This window comes from Sminthopsis crassicaudata, chromosome 1, assembly GCF_048593235.1.
Source record: "Sminthopsis crassicaudata isolate SCR6 chromosome 1, ASM4859323v1, whole genome shotgun sequence".
Taxonomy (NCBI): domain Eukaryota; kingdom Metazoa; phylum Chordata; class Mammalia; order Dasyuromorphia; family Dasyuridae; genus Sminthopsis; species Sminthopsis crassicaudata.
In genome coordinates, this window is record NC_133617.1 from 669,984,957 (window position 1) to 670,006,938 (window position 21,982).

Here is a 21,982-nt window from a genome sequence, read left to right on the forward strand (position 1 = left end):
AAATAGTATTTTATTTTCCCCCACATATGAAAGGTAATTATCGATATATAGACATTTAAGATTTGGGGTTCCAAACTTTTTCTCCTACCACCTCCCAAGGCAGCCCTCTGAGACAGGTTATCCATGTGCATCCTGTGAACACATTCTACATTGGTCATGTTGTGAAAAGGAAAAGCCATGAAAAAAAAAAACAAAGCGAGAGTAGTTTGCCTCTGTGCCCTCAGACTGTAATTCTTCCTGGAGGTGGATGTCATTTCCCCCATGAATGCTTTGGGTCGTGCTGCCGAAAAGAGCTAAGTCATCCCTGGCTGACCCGGGCCGCTGCGCCGTCCGGCGCGCGGTCGTGCTCCCCTCGCTCACACCGGCTCAGCGGGTCTCTCGCGGCTTTCCTGGAGCTGCCCGTCATTTTTAGGGGAACAATACGTTCCGCCACATGCACGGACATGACTGGCTTAGCCGTTCCCCTTCGTTTCCAGGTTTTCACCCCCACAGAACGAGCCGCTGTAAATATTTTTATTCTGGGTCCTTTGCCCTTTTTTAGGACTCTTTGGGACACAGACGAGACGGGCGTCCTTCTCTAAGTGTTGTGCTGCCCTGGGGCGGACGGCAGCCCTCGCCCTGACAGGCTGCCCTGGTCACTCGGCTCGCTCCCCCAAGTCCAGCCGAGCTCGCCCATCCCCCACCTCGCTCCAGACCGGGGCGGGGCATAGGCTCTAGCGAGCTTCACCACGGGCTCCTTCTTCCCGGGGTCCGCGGACGCCTCAGGTGGGGCTCTGCAAGCCCAGCCCCCGCACCAAGCCTCCACCGGGACCCTGCACACAGAGGGAGGGACGGGCGTTCCACGGGCAGGGGTGGCCACTAAGCCGCCCCCAGCAGCGAGAGCAGCTCCAGTAGTAGCATCAGCAGCGGCGGCGGCAGCATCACGCGCGGCTCAGAAGCGCCCGAGGGGTGTGTGCAGAGCGAGGGGCGGGGTCTGGCCGGGGGGCGGGCCGCGCATGCGTAGTGCCAGGCGCCGCTGGTGGAGCTGGGAGATGGCGGCGGCGGCGCAGCGCTGAGAGAGTGAGCAGCGAGCCCGGGAGCTGCCGGCCCGGCCCCCCCTCCCTGTCCTTCCCTCCCCTTCCCCTCCCCTCCGCGCCCCGTTCCACCGCCCCGACCCCGTCGTCCGAGCCCCGCCATGGGCAATGAAGCCAGCTTGGAGGGGGGAGCCGGGGACGGACTGCCGGGGGCGGGCGGCCCCGGCCCCGGCCCCGGCCCCGGCCCCGGCCCCGCGGCTGGGAAGGCGCCTTCAGCACCAGGAAGCGGACAGCTCCCTCCAGCCGGAGCTGCGCGCGCGGCTACAGCCCAGCAGCCGGGGGGCCCCGGCCCCCGCCCCGGCCCCGGCCCCGCTGCCGACACGGCCAGGTAAGTAAGGCAGCCCGGACCGGAGGGGTCCCACTCTCCCTCCCAGCCGTCCCCTGGCTCCGGACTGCAGCGGGCGCGGACAGAGGCCCGGCCCCGGCTCCCGTTCCGGGGAACGTCGGGGGCTCCACCGACGGGGTACTTTGGGCTGATGGGTCTGGACAAGAGATAGCAGTGCTGGGGCGGGGATCTCAGTGTGTGGGGGGGTCGTAACAGAACAACAGCAAGAGATAGCTGCCGCTTCTCTGGTATCTTAGGTAAACAAAGCTGCTCCGGTCCTGGGTGGTTCATCCTTTGAATAGCATTGTACCCATTTAACTGAAGAAGAAACCGAGGCTCCGAGAGGTGGAGGGACCTGCCGGGGCTGGGTAGCTGCAGGGGAAGGAGAGAAGAGCACCGGGCTTCTGGCTGAATGAATTGTCAGCCTCCGGTGGGGGAAGGGGCGCAGTTGTCAGGGATCAGGGGCGTGAGTAGGTGCAATCATCTTCACCCAGGGAAGATGGAACTCTGGATTCATTGGGGGTGTGTGGGAGGAGAGGGACTGAGGGGGGCTTGGTGTTCATGCTGGAGAACTGAGAAAATAGAGCTTAGAGCAGAGCTCTGGGGTCCGTCCTCCTGATAGAGACGAACAAGTAGCAGGGCAGAGAGCACAAAGTCTATAGAGGAGGTAAAGGAAGCTTAGGGAAGAGAGGAGGAGGAGGGAGAGGGAAAAACACCGAGTCCTCTGTTAGGGATGGGGATGCTGAAGCGAAGCCCGCGGTGAGACAGGAAGCAGGGAAGCTCAGTGAGCCAGGCGAGTTAGAGTTCATGGTTAAAAAGGGTTCAGATTGGGGTTCTCCCCCTCTTTCCTCCCCACCTCTCTCTGTCTCTGTCTCTCTGTCTGTCTCTCTCTCTCTGTCTCTCTGTCTCTTTGTCTCTGTCTCTCTCCTCTCTGTCTCTGTCTCTCTCTGTCTTTCTGTCTGTCTCTGTCTCTCTGTCTCTGTCTCTCTCTCTCTCTCTCTCTCTCTCTCTCTCTCTCTCTCTCTCTCTGTCTCTCTCTGTGTCTTTCCTCCCCCCCTCTCTGTCTTTGTCTTTCTCTCTCTCTGTGTGTCTCTGTCTCTCTCTGTCTTTGTCTCTGTCTCTCTGTCTCTGTCTCTCTCTGTCTTTGTCTCTGTTTCTCTGTTTCTGTCTGTCTGTATCTGGAGAACAGTATAGCTTATTGAATACTAACATCCTTTTGTCAAGCTGTACTTGGAATCTTGAATCTTGTCTCTTGTAGTGTGAGCAAAGCAGTCAGCTGGAAAGTGTTCCCTTTCTGCACCTAGCTAGATCCCCAGCCTTCTCTCATTAGTGCATTAGCTTAGTGCAGTGTCCGTTTTTTATTTCACAGTCTGGAACTCCACACCAGCACATTGTACCCCAAATCTGATTACTCTAAATGCAGCTGGTTTGGAGTATTAAATAGGTGATTATGTAACCTCAGCTTTGTAGATCTAGCTACATGAAGAAAATTGCTAAATGAAAAAATGTTATAGCTATTTGTAAACATTTTCTGCTTATTCTCTAGACTGGGAACAGCCTCAGTGAGGGTGGTTCATTGGGAGAAAGATGTGTGAAATAGCTTCATATTTATGGTATATAGAAATGAATAGATGCAATAAATAGGAGCATGAATATAGGGGCAGAGTATATACATTTAGGATGCTAAAAGCGACTTAATTAACAACACATCTGGCAGTATCATGGACTCTACCTGTAGCATTTAGTGACAGTCAATATTTTGATGTTAAATTAAAATTATGTTGAAATCTTCTAGCACAAGTTTTGTTCTTTGTCACCTTAAGTTTTAGTCTGTAAAATAGATAACTCTTATGAAAAAGCACCTTAAACCATGAAATATTTGATAGAATGTTGGGGAAATGGTTTGGAAATAGATGTTAACTGAAATCCTGCAAAACCAGTCGAATGGTTATGAATGCAGAAAATGCCAGTCAGTAATAAAACAACACCCTGAAAACTCACATAGGCTACCAGAGATGACAGGTTGAAATGGAAGGCATTATCTCTATACCATTTTCTTTAAATCAAACAGGCTAGAGTCAGAGTGAAGCTAGAGATAGCTTTGGAATTCACTCTGAATCTGGTCATTTATGCTCCTGTGCTTTTCTGTGTGGGAGCTAATTGCCTGTGATGGAACATTATTTTTGATTGTTCAGCTGTCCAAGTATGTATCTATTTCCTAACAACTCAAATTTCTTAGACAACTGGAAGTAATGAATGGTCGTTATTGAAATTGTAAACCTGCCATTGCTGGGTTGCTTTGCAAATCAATGCTATGAACATTATTTTTATAGACAAAGCCAGGGACATGTGTTCATTTTCAATGAATTATTTTAATCTACTTAATGTTGTACTATTTCTTATATTGTGAGCATTCTTCATTTTGCTACATATCGTGGTGGTATCTGGATTTTAGCTAGAGGCAAACTCCTTTCTGATAAGCTGTGGTGCTGTCATTCCCAGTGAAAGTCGAAATAGCTGAACAAGAAAAGCACCTTGTCATTTGGAAGTTCTCGATATAAAGGAACTCAGTATTTGACTTTTCATTACCAGCTTGGTTCTTTTGATTATGGTGGATCACATTTTGTAATGCCACCATCTAAAGTTTTTATAAAAATACAAATTTTATTTTCATTTTCATTTACAAGTACTAGCATTTCAACATGTAAACAGAGCATAAGAAAATAAAATAAGAAAAATGAGCATGCAAAATGAAACTCAAAAAAACCCCAACCTCAACAAAAACAACCCAAGAACATTAATGATTGCATTAGTGCCTATACACTTGTTATTTACTAATCATTAACCCTGTCCTAAAATACTAGTTTATTAATTTTAATGTGGTGGTACCCATACAATCCTCACTTTTATCATCCTTTTTAAATTTTCTTTTCAGTATGTAACATGGTTTTGATGCTATTCTTTAACTATGTAATTGTAATTAATGTATATTGTTCTGTTGGTTCTGTTTTCTTCACTCTGCATCGTCACGTCACATGTCTTTCCATTTTTCTTTGAATTCTTCCTGTTCATTGTTTGTTGTATAATATTCCATTATATTCTATAATCATTTGAAATATCTATTGAAATTGGGTAGTATCAAAGGTTAACTCAGAATAGTAGAAGCAAAGACTAATGCCTCCAGCTACTGTCCTGTTTTATACTGAGATCACGTTTCTTTCACATTTCACCATCCATCAATACTCAGAAGCAATCAGACAGGGAAAGATTGGGAAAAAGGTTAATAACTGGGAATAGGTGATACTATTGACAACAGAGCTCTGGGATCTACAGCATTTTTCCTCAGGGACCACTTCCATTCCTTAGATTGTAGGAAAACAGAAAGCTGGGTATGGAGTGCCAGAGGGACCCTAGTTATTGGAGTAGCACAGGAGAGGGCCTCCTCTTATTGTCAGTTGGAGGCTCTGGAAAAGCAAGAATCCTTTTCTCTAGTTGTAATTCAGCTTGTCACATTGGCTCAGCCAGAGCAGCACCTAAACTGTCTATTCTTCTTTTTCTTTAGCATCAAAATGGCTTCCTATTTCTTCCTGTCAGAGTGTCCCAGGTCCCTGCTGCCAAATTTAGCCTGTTCAGCTCTGTTACTGATGAACAGATTGGACCATTGAGGGAAAAAGACCTGAGAGATGCATTTCTGAGTATTCTTCCCCCCAAAAAGAACAAAAGGGATAGGATGACATATCTACTTAAAGTAAATTCATGAAGTTATTGGCAATCTTTCCAGTTCAATTAATTAAATTAAATTAAATTTATTTAGTGCTTACTGGGCCTAACATACCATGCTGCATATCAGAAGAGATTGAAAGGAAATGAAAACATGGCTTTCATCCTCATGGAGCTTACTGTCTAGTAGGGGAGATTTTTAAGAAAAACATATACAAATAACTGTAATGTAAGGCAGAATGTGCCAAGATAATGATCAGGAAATAGTATGATAATTAAAAGCCTCCTATAAGATGAATGAAAAACAGGAAGGGGGGGATAATCATCTCACTCAGCCACAAGAGAATTAAATTGTATATTAATGTAATGCCATAATAATAGCCCTTGTTACCAGGAGCAACTTCTATATTTTCTTATACTGTGCTGACTTAGCATGATATCTGTGTTGACACTACTCTCAGAAGCCAAGTGGGACAAGAGAGCTTGATCCAAATCCCTGCAAATGGCAACAGCCACAATCCTACAGCCTGCTACTTAGAATTACAAAAAGCCAAGACATTCACAATTTCTAGCCAGGAAGGGTAATGGAGACTGAACATGAAACACTTTTCTAAATGTTTTCAATCACTGTTTCAAAAATGCCTTTTTGACTTTGGTTGTGTGATCTGTTTTAGTCAGTCAGTTTGGTAACAACCATTTTTGAGTACCTACTATGTGTAAGGTCCTAAATCAGGACCTGAGGGAGATCCAGAGTTGAGTAAAATATAGTCCATGCTGTCAAGGACCTTAAAGCCATGTTGGAGATCTGGCATATAAAAAGTCAAGTGATGATTATCACAGAACAAGATTATGAGATATCACAGGATGGTAAATGATCACCAGGGGAAGGCTAAGGCAAGGAAATGTAGTATAGGAGAAACAGCATTAGTTCTTGGCTTTATTAGCCAAAATTTAATTAGCAGAGATTTTGGCTTTGGATCCCAGCTTCCTATTTGGGTGATTTCAGGTAAGTTATCTTCTCTCTTTCTCTGACTGTCAAATTGTTGCATGCTGGAGGGGTCAGAGAAGGCATCACAAGAATTTAGAATTTCAAGAAGGGAGAAAGAAAGGTTTATTTAAACACTTATCAAGCACCTACTATATGCTAGGCACATACTAAAAACTTTACAAATATTGTCTCATTTCAACCTCAAAATAACCCTAGGAGGTGGCTGCTATTATTAGCCCCCCTTTTACAGTTGAGAAAACTGAGGCAAACAGAAATTAAATGACTTGACCAGAGTCACACAGCTAGTAAGTATTGAGGTTATATTTGAAGTCCAGGCCTAGTGCTCTATTCTCTGTGCTTCCTAACTGCAAGAGGTGAAAAGGACCTCATTGGTTATTTAGTCCAACCTATACCTGAACAAGAATCTCCTCTGCAGCATACCCTATGAGTGACCCATTTACTTTTGCTCGAAGCCCTCTAATGAAGGGAAACTTATTATCTCCTGAGGAAGTCCATCTAACTGTTGGGCAGCCCTAATTGTTTTGCAGTTTTATCTTATGTTGGGTCTAAATTTGTTTCTTTGCAACTTCCTTTAATTGCTCTTGGTTTTGACCTCTGGCCAAGCAGAAGAAGGCCAATACCAGTTTCATGTAACAAGCTTTTAGATCTTGAAGACAGCAACCATCTTCTTTTTTCTAGTTTGATATCCTTGGTTCCTTCAACTAAATTTCATGGGGCACGGACTTGAGGTCCTTCACGATTCAAGTTATTTTCATCTCTAGTTTATTAATGGACTTCCTAAAATGTGGCACCAAGAATCATATGTGTTCTGACCAGGGCAGAGAACGACTGTCACCTTTTTATTTTGAATAACATAGATTTCTTAATGCAACCCAAGTTTGCATTTGCTTTCTTGGCTTCCATATCACACTGATGACTTCTGTTGAACTTTGGGACCACAAGCACACTCAGTTTTTTTGTTTTTTTTTTTAAGGTGAACAATCTCAGTCAGGAAGACTTGTGGTTAGGTTCTTCTTCTGATACATATCATCTATCTGTATGACCTTGGGCAAGCTATTTAAACTTCTCAGTGCCCTATTCCCTAAGAATATGCTTTAATTTTCAAAGGCCATAAAAGAGAGTTTCCACACCAGTAGTTACTAATACCTATGGAATATGAGGTTCACTCTCCCTGCACTAAAGTGTGAAGCTTTACATTTATTACTATTACATTTTCTCTGATTAGATTTGAATCACTGTACCATTCTGTTGAGGTCGTTTTGAATCTCAGTTCTGTCATTCCATGTGCTAACTATCCTTGTGAGCTTTGTATCATCTGCATCTATACTTTTATCTAAATCATTGATGTGTTAATGTTAAATAGCATAATTCTAAAAACAGATTCTTGGATCATTCCCCAGGAGACTTCCTACTAGGTTGATTTGAACCTTAACCTTTGGGTCAGGACATTCCAATAGTTCAGATTGTACCTAATTGTACTAACTTCTAGCCCACATCTCTCCATATTTTTCACAAAAATATCATGAAAGACTTTATCAAATGCTTTGATAAAATCTAGGTGAACTATATCTGTGGTATTCTTGATCTAGCAGCTCAGTAACTCTCTCTCAAAAAAAAAAAAAAAAAGAAAATGCTAGTCTAGCATGACTTGTTCTTTTTTATTTTTTTTTTTATTTTTTAAAAAATTTTTTTAGGCTGGGGTTAAGTGACTTGCCCAGGGTCACACAGTTAGGAAGTGTTAAGTGTCTGAGACCAAATTTGAACTCAGGTCCTCCTGAATTCAAGGCTGGTGCTCTATCCACTGCACCACCTAGCTGCCCCATGACTTATTCTTGATGAAGCCATGCTGACTATGATAACTGCTTCCTTTTCTATGTTTACCAACCATCTCTTTAAAAATAGGTGGGGGAATAATAGATTGCACCTACTACATGCTAAGCACTGTGCTAAGTACTTTTTGTTTGTTTTTTTAAACAAATATTCCATTTGATCCTCATAACATTCCTTCTAGATATGTTATTATTATTCCTATTTTACAATTGAGGAAACTGAGGCAAACAAAGATCAACTGTCTTGCCTGGAGTCACTCAGTAAATGTCTGAGTCTGGATTTGAGCACTGGTCTGACTCCAGATGAAGTGCTTTGTCCCTTTCATTACCAGCTGTAGTTACTCTTGGAGGAGGTGGAATTATGTGAGCTAGAGTTTGAAGGATGAGTCGTATTTTTGTAGACACAGAAAAGGGAAGGAGGGTTCCCCATCCCCAGTTGGTTGTTTCTTTACTTTTATCTACTTCAACCCTACTCTGGGTCCCTTCCTCCTCATGTCCCCAAACTTCCCTTTATCATCTGCCTTCTAATTTCTTATTTCTTCGATCTTCTGACCCTTACTGAGGTCTTACTTACTCCTGATGACACTGCTTTATTTGATACCCTTTTTAGTACTAATTATACCTTCTCTCATCCCCCCTTGATAGTCACAATGGAGTAGGCAGAATATTCCCTTGCCATGTCCATATTCTCTCTGTACTACTCCTCTAAGCAACCTGTCCTCCTTTATGGTTCATGATCTCCAAATGTGTTATCTAATCCAGATCATGGTTGTTTTTAGAGGCAGCTTTAAGGAGATGGAATGTTGGAGTAGGACTTGGGAAGACCAAGTTCAAATTCTGCTTTGAGACCCTGGGGCAAGTCACTTAATCTCTTATTATCATCTATAAAAATGGCATAATTAAAGCATTTACTTCCCAGGGTTATTTTGAGGATCAAAGAGATAGTATGTGGAAAGCACCTGGCAAATTTTGAAGTGTTATGTCAATTGGGGGGCATTTAGGCGGCACAGTACATAAAATGCTTGTCCTAGAGTCAGAAAGACTCATCTTCCTGAGTTAAAATCTGGTCTCAGACACTTACTAGCTGTGTGACCCAAGGCAAGGCATTTAGCCATGTCTGCCTCAGTTTCTTCATCTGTAAAATGAGCAAGAGAAGGAAATGCCAAACCATCCAGTATCTTTGCCAAGAAAACCCGAAATGGAGTCACGAAGAGTCAGATGGAACTAAAAAGTGGTTGAACAAAATTATTATATTTATATTATACTTGGACCCTATAGACATCTTGTTTCTTCCTCAAAGAATTCAGTACCGGACCCAGTCTTTCTTTCCTTTCTTTCTCCTCCCCTCCTACAACAGGACTTCAGCAGATATATTCCAATGCCTTTAAATACCATAACTTTCATATTCCTCAGTCTTCTTAATGCCTAAGACCTATTCCTCCACTTCACCATAGCTACACACCATGATGATCAAATCCTTGACCTTGTCAGAAGCCACAACTGTTACATTTCTTTTTTTTATTTTATTTTATTTTATTTTATTTTATTTTATTTTATTTTATTTTTTTTATTCATTTTTCCAAATTATCCCCTCCCTCCCTCCACTCCCTCCCCCCGATGGCAGGTAATCCCATACATTTTACATGTGTTACAATATAACCTAGATACAATATATGTGTGTAAATACCATTTTCTTGTTGCACATTAATCATTAGCTTCCGAAGGTATAAGTAACCTGGGTAGATAGACAGTAGTGCTAACAATTTACATTCGCTTCCCAGTGTTCCTTCTCTGGATATAGTTATTTCTGTCCATCATTGATCAACTGGAAGTGAGTTGGATCTTCTTTATACAACTGTTACATTTCTATGCTTATGAACCCTGAATTATTTTTATCTAAACATATACTTTGATTATCCCATCTTTCCCTATAGCTTATGACTCCTATGATATCCTTTATTCTTATTACAACCCCATTCCCTTCATCCCTCTCTTCTTTCTCAAACCATCACTTCTGCATTGTCTACATGGATCATCCATCTTCATCAGTTCTATATTCTTTGTTTTTGAACCCCTTGCCCCTTGGTCCTGTTCCTGGTCATGCTGTCCTTCCCTATTCAGTTTGTTATCCCATTCTCAACAGTGGCTGTTTCAGACATTCCTGTCTTTCCTCAATCCTACCATCCTCTCAGCTAAGGATCTTGCCTCACACTATGCTGAAAAAAAAAAAAAAAAACTGAGGCCATCTGCTTCCAAGAGCTCTACCTTTCCCCTTTTCATCATCTTACATCATTTAGACATCTCCCCTGACCATCTTCTCCTTCCCACCAGTCTTTTATGAAGAAACTTCCTCTGGGCAACCCTTCTGCATCTCATTCTCCCTTGTCTTCTCACTATTATCCACACTTTTTTCCTTGTCTACAAACTTGCCCTATCTCCTGACTACTTTTCTGCCACCTATAAACATGCCCATGCCTCTCTCCTCCTTAAAAAGCCCTCATTTGGGGCAGCTAGATAATGCAATGGATGGAGCATCAGTCCTGAAGTCAGGAGGACCTGAGTTCAAATTTGACCTCAGATACTTGCTGGCTGTGGGATCCTGGGAAAGTCACTTCCCCCCCCCCCCCCCCCCCAAGGCTGGGGTTAAATGACTTGCCCAGGGTCACACAGCTAGGAAGTGTTAAGTGTCTGAGACCAGATTTGAACTGGGGTCTTCCTGAATTCAGGGCTGGTGCTCTATCCACTGCGCCACCTAGCTGCCCCCTGGGAAAGTCACTTAACCCCAATTGCCTCAGCCAAAAAAAACCCACCCTCATTTCATCCTACCATCTCCAGCAGCTATTGGTCTATATCTCTTCCCCTTTAAACTTCTTGAGAAAACTGGGCTACATTCAGTTCCTCCCACTTCCTGTCTTTTCAATTCTAAACCTTTTGCAATCTGGCTCCTGATGTCACCATTTAACTGAAACTACCTTTTCCAAAGCTATCAATAATTTCTTCAATGCCAACATTGACCCTTTCAAAACCTTTTGTTCCAAATTTTCTCCTCCTTCCCCACACTATCTCCCCTAGCTGGCAGGTCCAATAGCTTTTTCTTCATCATCCTTCTTGACCGCTCGGCAGCCTCTGATGCTATCTGTCACATTCTCCTCCTGGATCCTCTCCTCTTTCTACTCTGTCCTTTTCCTCTTCCTGTTAGTCAGATTGCCCCTCATTCTTAGCTGTTTTTTTTTTTCCTTTTTCCCCCCTTAATTCATATCATGCTCACTAACTGTAGGTATCCCCAAAGGCTCTGTTCTAGGCCTTTTTCTTCATTTTATACTATCTCACTTGGTGATCTTGTTACTTCCTGTAGGTTCAGTTATCTCTATGCAAATGATTCCCAGGCCTGTATATTTATCCCTAGTCTCTCCAGGCTATAGTTATGCTTCATTAACTCCCTTTTGGACATCTTGAGCTATTTCACATACCTGGAACACTCTTTCCCCTCCCTCACCTCTTCCTATTAGATTCTCTGTTTCCTTCTATACTCAGTTCAAATCCTGTCTTCTGCTTTTCCCAGCCCCATTTAATTCCCTTTCCCCCCTTTCCTCCTAAGGGGCTAGTCCCTTCCTTACTGAGATTACGACCCATTAAATCTGTATATATGGAGAAAGTTAGATGGCACAGTGCTGGGCCTAGATTCAGGAAGACCAGAATACAAATCTGGTGTCAGACACTTAGTTGTGAGTTATTGGGCAAGTCACTCTCTGTTTACCTGTTTCCTCAGTATAATAGGGAACTGATAATAATAGCATCTACCTCCTGTGAAGCACTGTCCTTGGTACATTGTATGTGTGATATATATATATATATATATATATATATATATATATATATATATATATATATATAGTATTATATTTTGTGTGTACCTTATTATTTACATGTTATCTCCTCAATAGAATATGAAATCCTTGGAGTCAGGGATTTTTTTTTTCCTTTGTATTCCCATTGCTGCACATAGAGCACTTAAATGCTTGTTGAATGAATGATCAGAGGTAATGGAATATGAGATGAAAATGGTGAGTAAAGATTTTGTGTAAAACAGTAGTTGTAGGAGAGTTTTCTCTCCAAACTAAATCAGTGATGAATAGTGAGTTTCATTCTGATGTTTCCAACCAAAAAATTCATCTGCTAAAGAAAGAGTAGGACCCAAAGAGATATTGTATTCAAAGTACCCAGCTTCGTGGCAGTGTAGGGAAGAAGGATGTGGAAACTGAAATATTGGGTAGAGTTTAATCTTGGTCAAATGGATAGTCATCAAACTTATTACTCATTACAATCACTGTTCTTTAATTCAGCCACCTGATTCCTATAGGAATTGGGTGTAATGGCACACACTTACAGACCTTAATGTTGGGGAGGCCTGAGATGCTGTAAAATTATGTAGAGCTGGTATACTCATTAAATCCTGCACAAATATAACGGGTGCTGGGAGTAGAGGGCCACTGAGATGTCTACAGAGGGACAAACTGGCCCACGTTAGAGAAATAGAACAAGTTAAAGTTTATAAATCCTCCTCTCCTCTGGTACACATTCTCACCCCCAGACTGTTTGGAGGTTTGTCTGCCTGCCCCAAGTCTCTCCCTACTCAAGTCCATTTACTATTTAGCTGCCAAAGGGGTTTTCCTAAAGGATCAAATAGAAAATCTCTTGCTTAGCATTCAAAGCCCTTCATAACCTGCACTTCCCTCATGCCTTCCTTCTCTCTACACATCCACATACGTTCCATTCCAGTGACATTACTCTCTTGGTGGTTCCCTGGACAAGACACTCCATTTAACTTAACTCCAGACATTTTTTTCTGGCTGTCCTCCAATCCTGGAATGCTCTCCCTTCTCTTTGCCTCCTGGCCTCCTCCTAGTCTTAACTGAAATCCCACTTTTTAGGGAACCCTTCCCAATCCAGCTTAATTCCAGTTCCTTCCCTTTTTAATGTCCTTTTTTGTACCTACTTATTTGATGTACTATAACTACATTGTTATCACCCCCATTAGATTATAAATTCCTTAAGGGCAGGGACCATCTTTTGTCTCCTTATAGGTCCAGAATTTAGCACAATTCCTGGCCCCTAGCAGGTGCTTAATAAATGCTTGACTGACTTGCCGATCCATATTGGGATTGTAAGTGCTATCCCTGATCCCACCCAGCTTGGGAAAAACAGTCACAAGGAAAATGAATCCCATGGGAAGAATATATGTCTAAAAGGAGAGATTCTAGAAGCAAGCATGACCTAGCTCTTGAAGGTAAGACTAAAGGACAAATTTGTTTGATCACAGGGGAGGGGCTGTTCCTAAACTAACTTCCTTTACAAGAAGCAGACTCAATGAAAGTAGAAGGGAGACCATGGATTATGTATAAATGCTTTCTGATTGACAGGGAGCTGTATGAACATTTATTAGTCTGTAGTCACCTGAAGGGGAAAACATTCCTGTAGTTCTTGTTTAGGCAGAATTGTTAAATTTTAATGACTTAACCTTTTTTCTTACACATTAATTTCACATATAAGATGGTTTCTGTAAGTTTTTACATTTAATGGGAAAATTGCATTTTCAAGGATGTTACCCTTAGGAAAAGGCATGATGAGAGATGCTGATTTTTACAGGGAAAGAATTATTGAGAATCATGTGGAGACTAAATTTTCTGAAAGGAGAGGAGAGGAATTGGGCTACTACCCTATAGCTGTACTGAATTGCTTTTCTGTTTTTCTCTAAAGGAAACTCTTCATAGCTAGGTCAGGTTCAGGGGCTGAGAAATGAGTTTGTTAATCCAAGGTTTCCCCTTCTTGTCCTTTCTCTCCTTTTATGATCAGGGGTCCTCTTATACAACCTGACCCAGCCCTTCGAGTTCTTTTGACTTAGTAGTATTTTATTTTTTTTCCAGTTACATGTTAATATAATTTTCAACATTCATCTTTGTAAGATGTTGAGTTCCAGTTTTTCTCCCTCCCTTCCTTCCTTCCCCCTTCTCCAAGACAGCACACAATCTGATATAGGTTATGCATGTGCAATCATGTTAAACATATTTCCACATTAGTCATGTTTGAAAGAAGAATCAGAACAAAAGGGACAAACCATAAGAAAGAAAAGGAGTGAAAAGAGTATGTGTTGATCAGCATTCAGACTCCATAGTTCTTTCTCTGGCTGCTGATGGCATTTTGTATCACGAGTCCTTTGGAATTGTCTTGGATCATTGCATTGCCGAGAAGAGCTAAATCTTTCATAGTTGATCATCACACAGTGATGTTCTAGCTCTTTGGATAAGGAGGCATTTACCTCCCTTTTCATGCTCCTTCAAGAACTTAGTCTCTCCTCTCTCAGTTGACTCAATAAATCTTTTTAAAATTACTCTTTGGTTTTAGGCTTTTTTGGGTTGGCCCCGAAAGCAAAACAATCCTTGTCCTCCAAGAACTTATATTTTTACTTTCATATTTAGGACATAATTTAAATTCTCATCACACAAACAAGTGTTTTTGGATAGCTCCCTTTGCCCATTTTAAAAGAAAGCTGAATGAAATAATGCAATATTGGGTGGAAGTCAGACTTTGAGATCAGGAAAACTGAGTTCAAATCCTTTCTTTAACACTAACTAGCTGTGTGACTCTGATTGTCACTTAGATCCTAGTGCCATAGGCAACTTTTATTTTTTAATCCATCATTTAAAATTTATCTGAAATCTTTTTTTTTTTAAGAAATAAATTTGTATTGATAATTTTTATTTTTATATTATCTACATTTGCCAATATATCCCTTGCTGGCTCCCTGCCCCTCCCTCTCATTCTTTGTAATAAAAAATAAAGATAATAAAAAGGTTTAGCAAAACTAAACAATATTAAAAAAAAATCTGACATTCTAGGGAGTGTTCCACACCTATAGCTTCCCATCTCTGCAAAGAAGATGGGAAAATTGTCTGGATTTTAAGTTGCAAATGAGTTACTTCTCTGCTTTAGCAGAGGGTATTTCCATACTAAGAAATCCTCACATTGATGAAATCATAGATACAGACCCTTTCCCTTCACTTGGCCCCATCCCTCAAGGTAACAGAACTGCTTAGGGTGGTTTATATTAGTCATTTAATAAATGTTTGTGGGATGAACCTCTCCTTTAAGTGGGGAGTATAAGGAGGTGCTAGTCCTGAGTAGTCTCCACAGCAGGGCCTTGGTGCCTTGGGCCAGTTCTATGGAGGCAGGAAGATGGCACAATTCACTGCCTCCCTGGCACCTGGCCTTGTCCAGGACTGGCATATAGGTCCTGATTCTTTGGAAGGAAGAGTTAATTATTGGGTTATTAGAAAAGGATGTGGAGGAATCTGTGAGAGCTCCTGATCTCTATTCTTTTCTGTGGGGCTTTAGGACCACCGTGTCAGTGCTGAGCTGGCCCCAGCAGCAGTCATTCAGGCTTCTTTGCTTTTCCTCGGCAATGGAAAGAAACCTGGCTCCCAGCGATGTGCCCTTCCTGGTTGGGGTCCCTGCAGAGAAGGCCCTTTGCCATCCCAGCAGTGACATTGGCCTTGGCTCAGTTTGCCATCTCAGGGAAGGAAGCTGGTTGTGGGGAAGCCAGATGGCTGAGGGATGAAGTGAGAAATCTCTGGCCAAAGCTGCTGCTCTGGACCCAATTGACCCCCAGGGAGACAACTCTTGTGCTAGAAAAGAGATTATACTCTCCCTTCTCTGTACCATCCTTCTTGTCCCTTCCTTTGGCTTTCTCCCTTCCAGCCTTGCAGCAGGTACAGCAAATCCCTTCCTAGGCTCTCCAGCTGCTGGGATGGTACCAGGCTCCGGGGCTACCTTCATCCTACCTGTCCTATACTTCTGACTCTAATCAAATATGGGTGTGGGGGAGCCGAGAGATGTTCTAATAGAGGGCATCCCAAGGCAGAGTACTCCCTGGCTTCTGCCCAGGTCCAAAGAATTGGGGGCAAGCTGTTCTTGGATCTCTTGTTTCCTTCTGCTCTTCTCCACTTTGGGATCCTGGAGGGGCTCCTTCTTTGCAACCACTGCCCCTTTCCCTCAGAAAGGGTGTTGGGAGGAAGCATCCTGGCTATTTGGTGAATGATAGCCCTCCTGCAGACAGGCTTCTACTGCTTTCTCTCTGAATGAGAAAATCAGAGCCTATAAAAATATCAAATCAATTCCTGTTTGGAATAAGTATTGTTCTTTGTGACACAGCTAGGATCAGAGGGAGGGGCTTTTCCTGGGCAAGGTTTGCTCCTTGGAGCAGGTCGTTTGCTTGACAACCACTAAGGCTGAGGATTTATCCTTTGGGGTTCCAAATAACTTATATTTGGAAAATAGAAACTTTCAGCCAGATTGAAAAAAGGCATGAGCAGAATCAGTTCATGGGGCTGTGAAGCAATCAGAAAGCTTTTAATACTTGTTATTTAGGGCTTTCAGAGCCCTGTTCTCCAGGCTGTACCGAGCCTTTATGAAGCCTCTTCCCCACTGATGTTTGGGGAGCCCTGAGAGAGAGAATTGGTTTATTCAAAGGAGTTAAGACATCTCAGTCTTTTCCACTCCTGGCTATGCTAAGAGGTACAAAGGAGATATCCTTGGAAGTGACTTGAGCAGCTAGGAAGAAAAGAACTCTGGGAATGCAAATTCTTACTTGGTCTGTCAATAGCAATTATTTTTGTGGGCCAAGTCCTAGCCTAGGGAGTCTTAATGTTTTTTGCTCTCATAAGCTCTCTTGGAAATCTGGTGAAGCTTAGGGACTTTCTCTAAATAATGTTTTTAAATGCATAAAATAAAGCACAGGATTACAAAGGAGACCAATTATACTGAAGTGTAGTTTTCTTTTGGAGACAGTCAAGATTAAGTGCCCAGCAAACGTATATTTAAGACCAGAATGGATATCAAAGTATTAAAAAGAAATTTGTGACAGCAAGTTAAGAAACCCTACCTTGGATTCTTGCTATAACAGATGAAGAAATAGAGATTGAAGTCAAATTTCCTTTAAAAGTCTCCTCCATAAGAGCAATTTGGAACTATGCCCAAAAAGTTGTCAAACTGTGCATACCCTTTGACCCAGCATTGCTGTTATTGGGATTATATCCCAAAGAAATACTAAAGAGTGGAAAGGGACCTGTATGTGCCAAAATGTTTGTGGCAGCTCTTTTTGTTGTAGCTAGAAACTGGAAGTTGAATGGATGTCTATCAATTGGAGAATGGTTGGGTAAATTGTGGTATATGAAGGTTATGGAATATTATTGCTCTGTAAGAAATGACCAGCAGGAGGAATACAGAGAGGCTTGGAGAGACTTAAATCAACTGTTGCTGAGTGAGATGAGCAGAACCAGAAGATCACTATACACTTCAACAACAATACTGTATGAGGATGTATTCTGATGGAAGTGGAAATCTTCAACATAAAGAAGATCCAACTCACTTCCAGTTGATCAATGATGGACAGAAATAACTATACCCAGAGAAGGAACACTGGGAAGCGAATGTAAATTGTTAGCATTACTGTCTATCTAACCAGGTTACTTATACCTTCGGAAGCTAATAATTAATGTGCAACAAGAAAATGGTATTTACACACATATATTGTATCTAGGTTATATTGTAACACATGTAAAATGTATGGGATTACCTGCCATCGGGGGGACGGAGTGGAGGGGATAATTTGGAAAAATGAATTAAAAAAAAAAAAGTCTCCTCCATAAGTCCAGTAGGAGAAGAAGAAAAGAAGATTTCTCCCTCCTCAATCTATTCTGAACACAGCTGCCAAAGTAATCTTGCTGGAGCATAGGTCTTCATGTCATCCTTCTGTTCAAAAATCTACATTGTTTCTCTTACCTTGAGAATAAAATAAGCTCCTCATCCTTGCATTTAAAAGCCTTTCTCAATTTAGATTCAACTTATCTTTCTGGATTTCACATTAATGTGCTCTATGTTCTGACTAAACTGGTTTATATACCATTCTCCAAACTCAAAACTCTTTTTACCTCCTCTATGCTTCTTTCATAGATGGTCCATTTTCCTTAGAATCTTTTTCCTCTTCCCTACTCAAAGTATTTTGTAGTTATTCATTCAGTAGGCATTTATTAAGCACTTGCTCTAATATATAATACTATACATTATTTGTAATATATACTATTACTAAATATTTATCATTATATATTTGTTATGTAATATATATCTGTACATTAAGGATGCACTTCTTGCCCTCAAATAGCTTACATTCTATTGGAAAGAAACAAACAAAAACACAAAATAATTAAATACAAATACAAAATATATAAAAAATTAGATAAAAGTAATTGTATTTACAGATTGCATCCTCCATCAGAGTGTAAATTCCTTGAAGGTAGATTGGACTTGCTGAATGGGTGCTTTGGTCAGTACCTTGGATTGTTTTTATAACCCCAGTGCCTGCCACATGTTTAGTAAATGTTTGAATTGCCTTGAGTTTATTGAATTCAAACATGCTCTTTCTTTCAGATAGGAACCATTTCTCCTTTGGTTTATAAGGGACTTGATTCTCATGTGGTGGTAGTACTCTACACACTACTTTGTGGAAGTTGTACGTGCAGAGCAGAGGTGTTTAGAACCTGATCTAAGCCTCTCTAGTCCACTGCCTTACTGAATGCCAGCTGTGTCTTCAGTACAAAAGGCCGCAGCTCTCTTACCATCCACAATTTCCTTTCCACATTATTTGAGCCACTTTTGGGTGTGCTTAAATGTATGCACATACACATACACACAGAGTGCAGATCCACACTTGTTAGGGTGGAGATAAGTAGTAGGCTTGAAACCTTTATGTTGAAAATCATGGAAGAGCCCAGTCTTGAAGGATCCTTTAAAATTACTCTTTGCCTACAGGATCACTTCCAAGACTTCCCTACTGCTCATTCTGATTTCCCTTTTATAATCTTGTTCCATGCTTTGGTATATCCTGTGTTTACTTATTTCTCCTTAAAATTGATGTCCTGGTCTTTTTTCCTGTGAACCAAGAAGTTTCTAACTGCTAGAATTTTAAGTGAACTCTGACATTAACATCAACTAGCCTTGTTTCAGATTGTAAAAAAATATCGCTTCATTTTATGGGGCCTGAAAAGAGGAGTAGGGAAAGAAGGGCTAATTCTTTCACACTTTAGCAAACCAATGCACCATTGTGCTAAGTATTTCCAGAGAACTGTGAGGTACCCCAGCTCTGTATTGGAGAAGACTCATTCAGGAAAAGAAGGAAAGCCAGGAGGGTGAATAAAGGATCAGAAAGGTAGGTGGATATGGTGAAACCTAATAAAAGTGGGTACACATAAGAATGGAGGGCATGGCTTTACTATTTTCCATCTACTGGATTAAAAAAAAAAAGGAAATAGGCTTCTCTACAGCATAAAGGATTTAAGCTAGAGGAATGTTGTTATTGAAATAAAAAAGCAAATGAAATTTGGCAGTGGCAGTGGACTAAAGAGGGTGGATTCAGTGCAACCATACCCGAAGAGGAAAGTTCTCTACCACAGCTTGACTGCTGGTTATAATGTCTTTGCATGAAGACCTTTGGGGATGGGAATGTTCCCTATTTTCTGAGGTACTCATTCCTTAATTGAGTAGCTCTAATTCTTAGGAAAATTTTCCTTACATTTCAGCCAAGATCAATCTCCCTGGCACTTTCTGCCTTCTGAGTACAAGCAGAACCAGTATAATTGCTCTTTCTTTGTTTAAAAAGGCTTATTAAACATTGGTTTGCTGAGAATTTTTGTGCACCAACCTTCCCTTCAGGTCTTTAAGAAGAGACCAGAGGTTCCTGAGTCCATGGCCTGCCAGAAGGCTTGCCTGTAGGTGGGGGGAATGGCCAGCCCTAGGAAGTCATTGCCATCACCTTTCTGCTGCTTCTGTTAGAGTGGCTCTTTGTGAGTTTTTCTTAGAGAGGGGAGAGTCTATATAAGCAGATATGGTCCTGGGAGAGAGAGTTTTGGGCCCACCCCTGCACTCTTTGGTCTGTTGCTGCATCTGACTTGACTATTCAGCCTCTCCCTTCCTTTTGTGGATTTCACTTCCCAGCTAGTCCTCTTCCCGTTTTTTCCTTTGTCTTCTGGAGTTGTTCAGTCCTTAGAGTTATAAGAGGTAAATATAATTTGTTTTGTTAAAAAATTTGGCTTGTTATTCATTTGCCTTTTTCTGCGTAGGGTTTAGATTTTCTGGTTTCAAGTACCATTGTGTGAAATATTTGCTCTGTCCCCTTTTTATATTAAGATTCATTAATATATTAATTCTGTCTCCCCAACTTCTCCCTATTATGATAAATAAGAGATGAGGAAACTTTATTGGTGCTCTGATTATTCATTGCATTAGTAGTTATCAACATTTGTATTAAACTTTTGAGAGGGAGAACGTGTCATTCTGTTAGCCATCTTAATGATGCTTTCTCCTTGACCCTTAGATTCCTTTGTCTCAGCCAATTCCTAGCCCAATTCCTGAACCCCCACCTTCTCTGGAGCAATCAGTTATTGATAGAGAAAGCTATAAAGTTGATTGGGTTTACTATAAATTATGCTACTTAACCTCAATGAGGTCTTTACTGCTTTATGGTAATCCTTTTTTTTTTTTAATTGAAGTTTTTTTATTTTCAAAACATATGCAAGGATAATTTTTTCAACATTGACCCTTAAAAAAATCTTGTGTTCCAATTTTTGCCCAATACCCTCTCCTAGACGGCATGCAATCCAATATATGTTAAACATGGTAAAAATATATGTTAAATCCAAAATAGGCATACATATTTATACAATTATCTTTCTGTGCAAGAAAAATCAAATCAAAAGAAAAAAAGAGAGAGAAAGAAAATATAATTCAAGCAAACCATAACAAAAAGTGAAATGCTCTGTTATGATCCACCCTCAGTTCCCCCAGTCCTCTCTCTTGGGTGCAGATGGCTCTGATCACCACAAGATCATTGGAACAGGCCTGAATCATCTCATTGTTGAAAAGTGTCATGTCCATCTGAATTTATCATAATCTTGCTGTTGCCTTGTATAATGATCTGGTTCTGTTCATTTTACTTAGCATCTGTTCATGTAAGTCTCACCATGCTTCTTTGAAATCATCCTGCTGATCAGTTTCTTACTGAACAATAATATTTTAAAACATTCATATATATATATATATGGTAATCCTTTTATTTCTCTCTCAACAGATTCTCTACAAGCTCTTCAAAGCTTGTAGAGTGCCTCAAGTGCCCCTTCCCCCACTATTCCTCTATATTTCAGCAGATAACTTCATATTCCTCTTTATTGAAAAGTTTGAAGTCCTACAATATGAGCTCCTTCACTTTGCATCAAATTTTCAAATTTAAACATCCATTTTCATCCTCTACCTTTCTCTTCTTACCATCAAGTGCTTAAGAAGCACACGGTCCTCTCATTTGCCAGGACAACTTTTCCATCTGTGTCCTCAATCCCATTCCTTTCCTGTCACCTTCAGGACCCTGTTTCATCAATCATCCTTTTTCTTTCATCATCAACTCTCTATTTCTGTAGACTCTTTACCCTATAAATATGCTCAGATCTCTTCTATCCTAAAAAAAAACCAAAACAAAACAACAAAACACATTTTTCTTGATCCTACTCTTCAAGTTGTCATCCTATTTCTTTCTTTCTCTTTATTGACATATTTTGCAAAGAATAGTCTATTGCTACTGCTACTGCATCATCCCCTACTTTTCTATTTTGATTTCTAGCCTCAGTGCTCTCTATGAAAATCTTCTTGTTAAAGTTACCAATGATCTCATAATTGCCAAAACCAGTGATCTTCTCTACTCCTACCCCATCCTTACCCAATTCTCACCTACTTTATTTATCTTTCTGTCATATTGGACCACCCTAACCTTGAATTTTTTTTTTCCTTCTCCAGGTCATTTTATTTTATTATTTATTTTAGGATCTTTTTGGGTAGGAGTTTCAGGAACCCCCTCCTACAAATTAATAATGTAGCATTCTAGAGCTAGGGAGGTATGGTGCAATTGAAAGAACTTTGATTATGGATT

At 41.1% G+C, this 21,982-nt stretch overlaps 1 protein-coding gene across 1 annotated transcript in view; it reads left to right on the forward strand.

Moving 5' to 3' along the window:
* The first annotated feature begins 1,328 nt into the window (after positions 1–1,328).
* The window catches only part of BSN (bassoon presynaptic cytomatrix protein), a 223,985-nt gene continuing 203,331 nt past the window's right edge, over positions 1,329–21,982 (forward strand). The window contains 1 exon segment of the mRNA XM_074283273.1: positions 1,329–1,401. The gene's annotated coding sequence lies outside the window, so the exon portion shown is untranslated.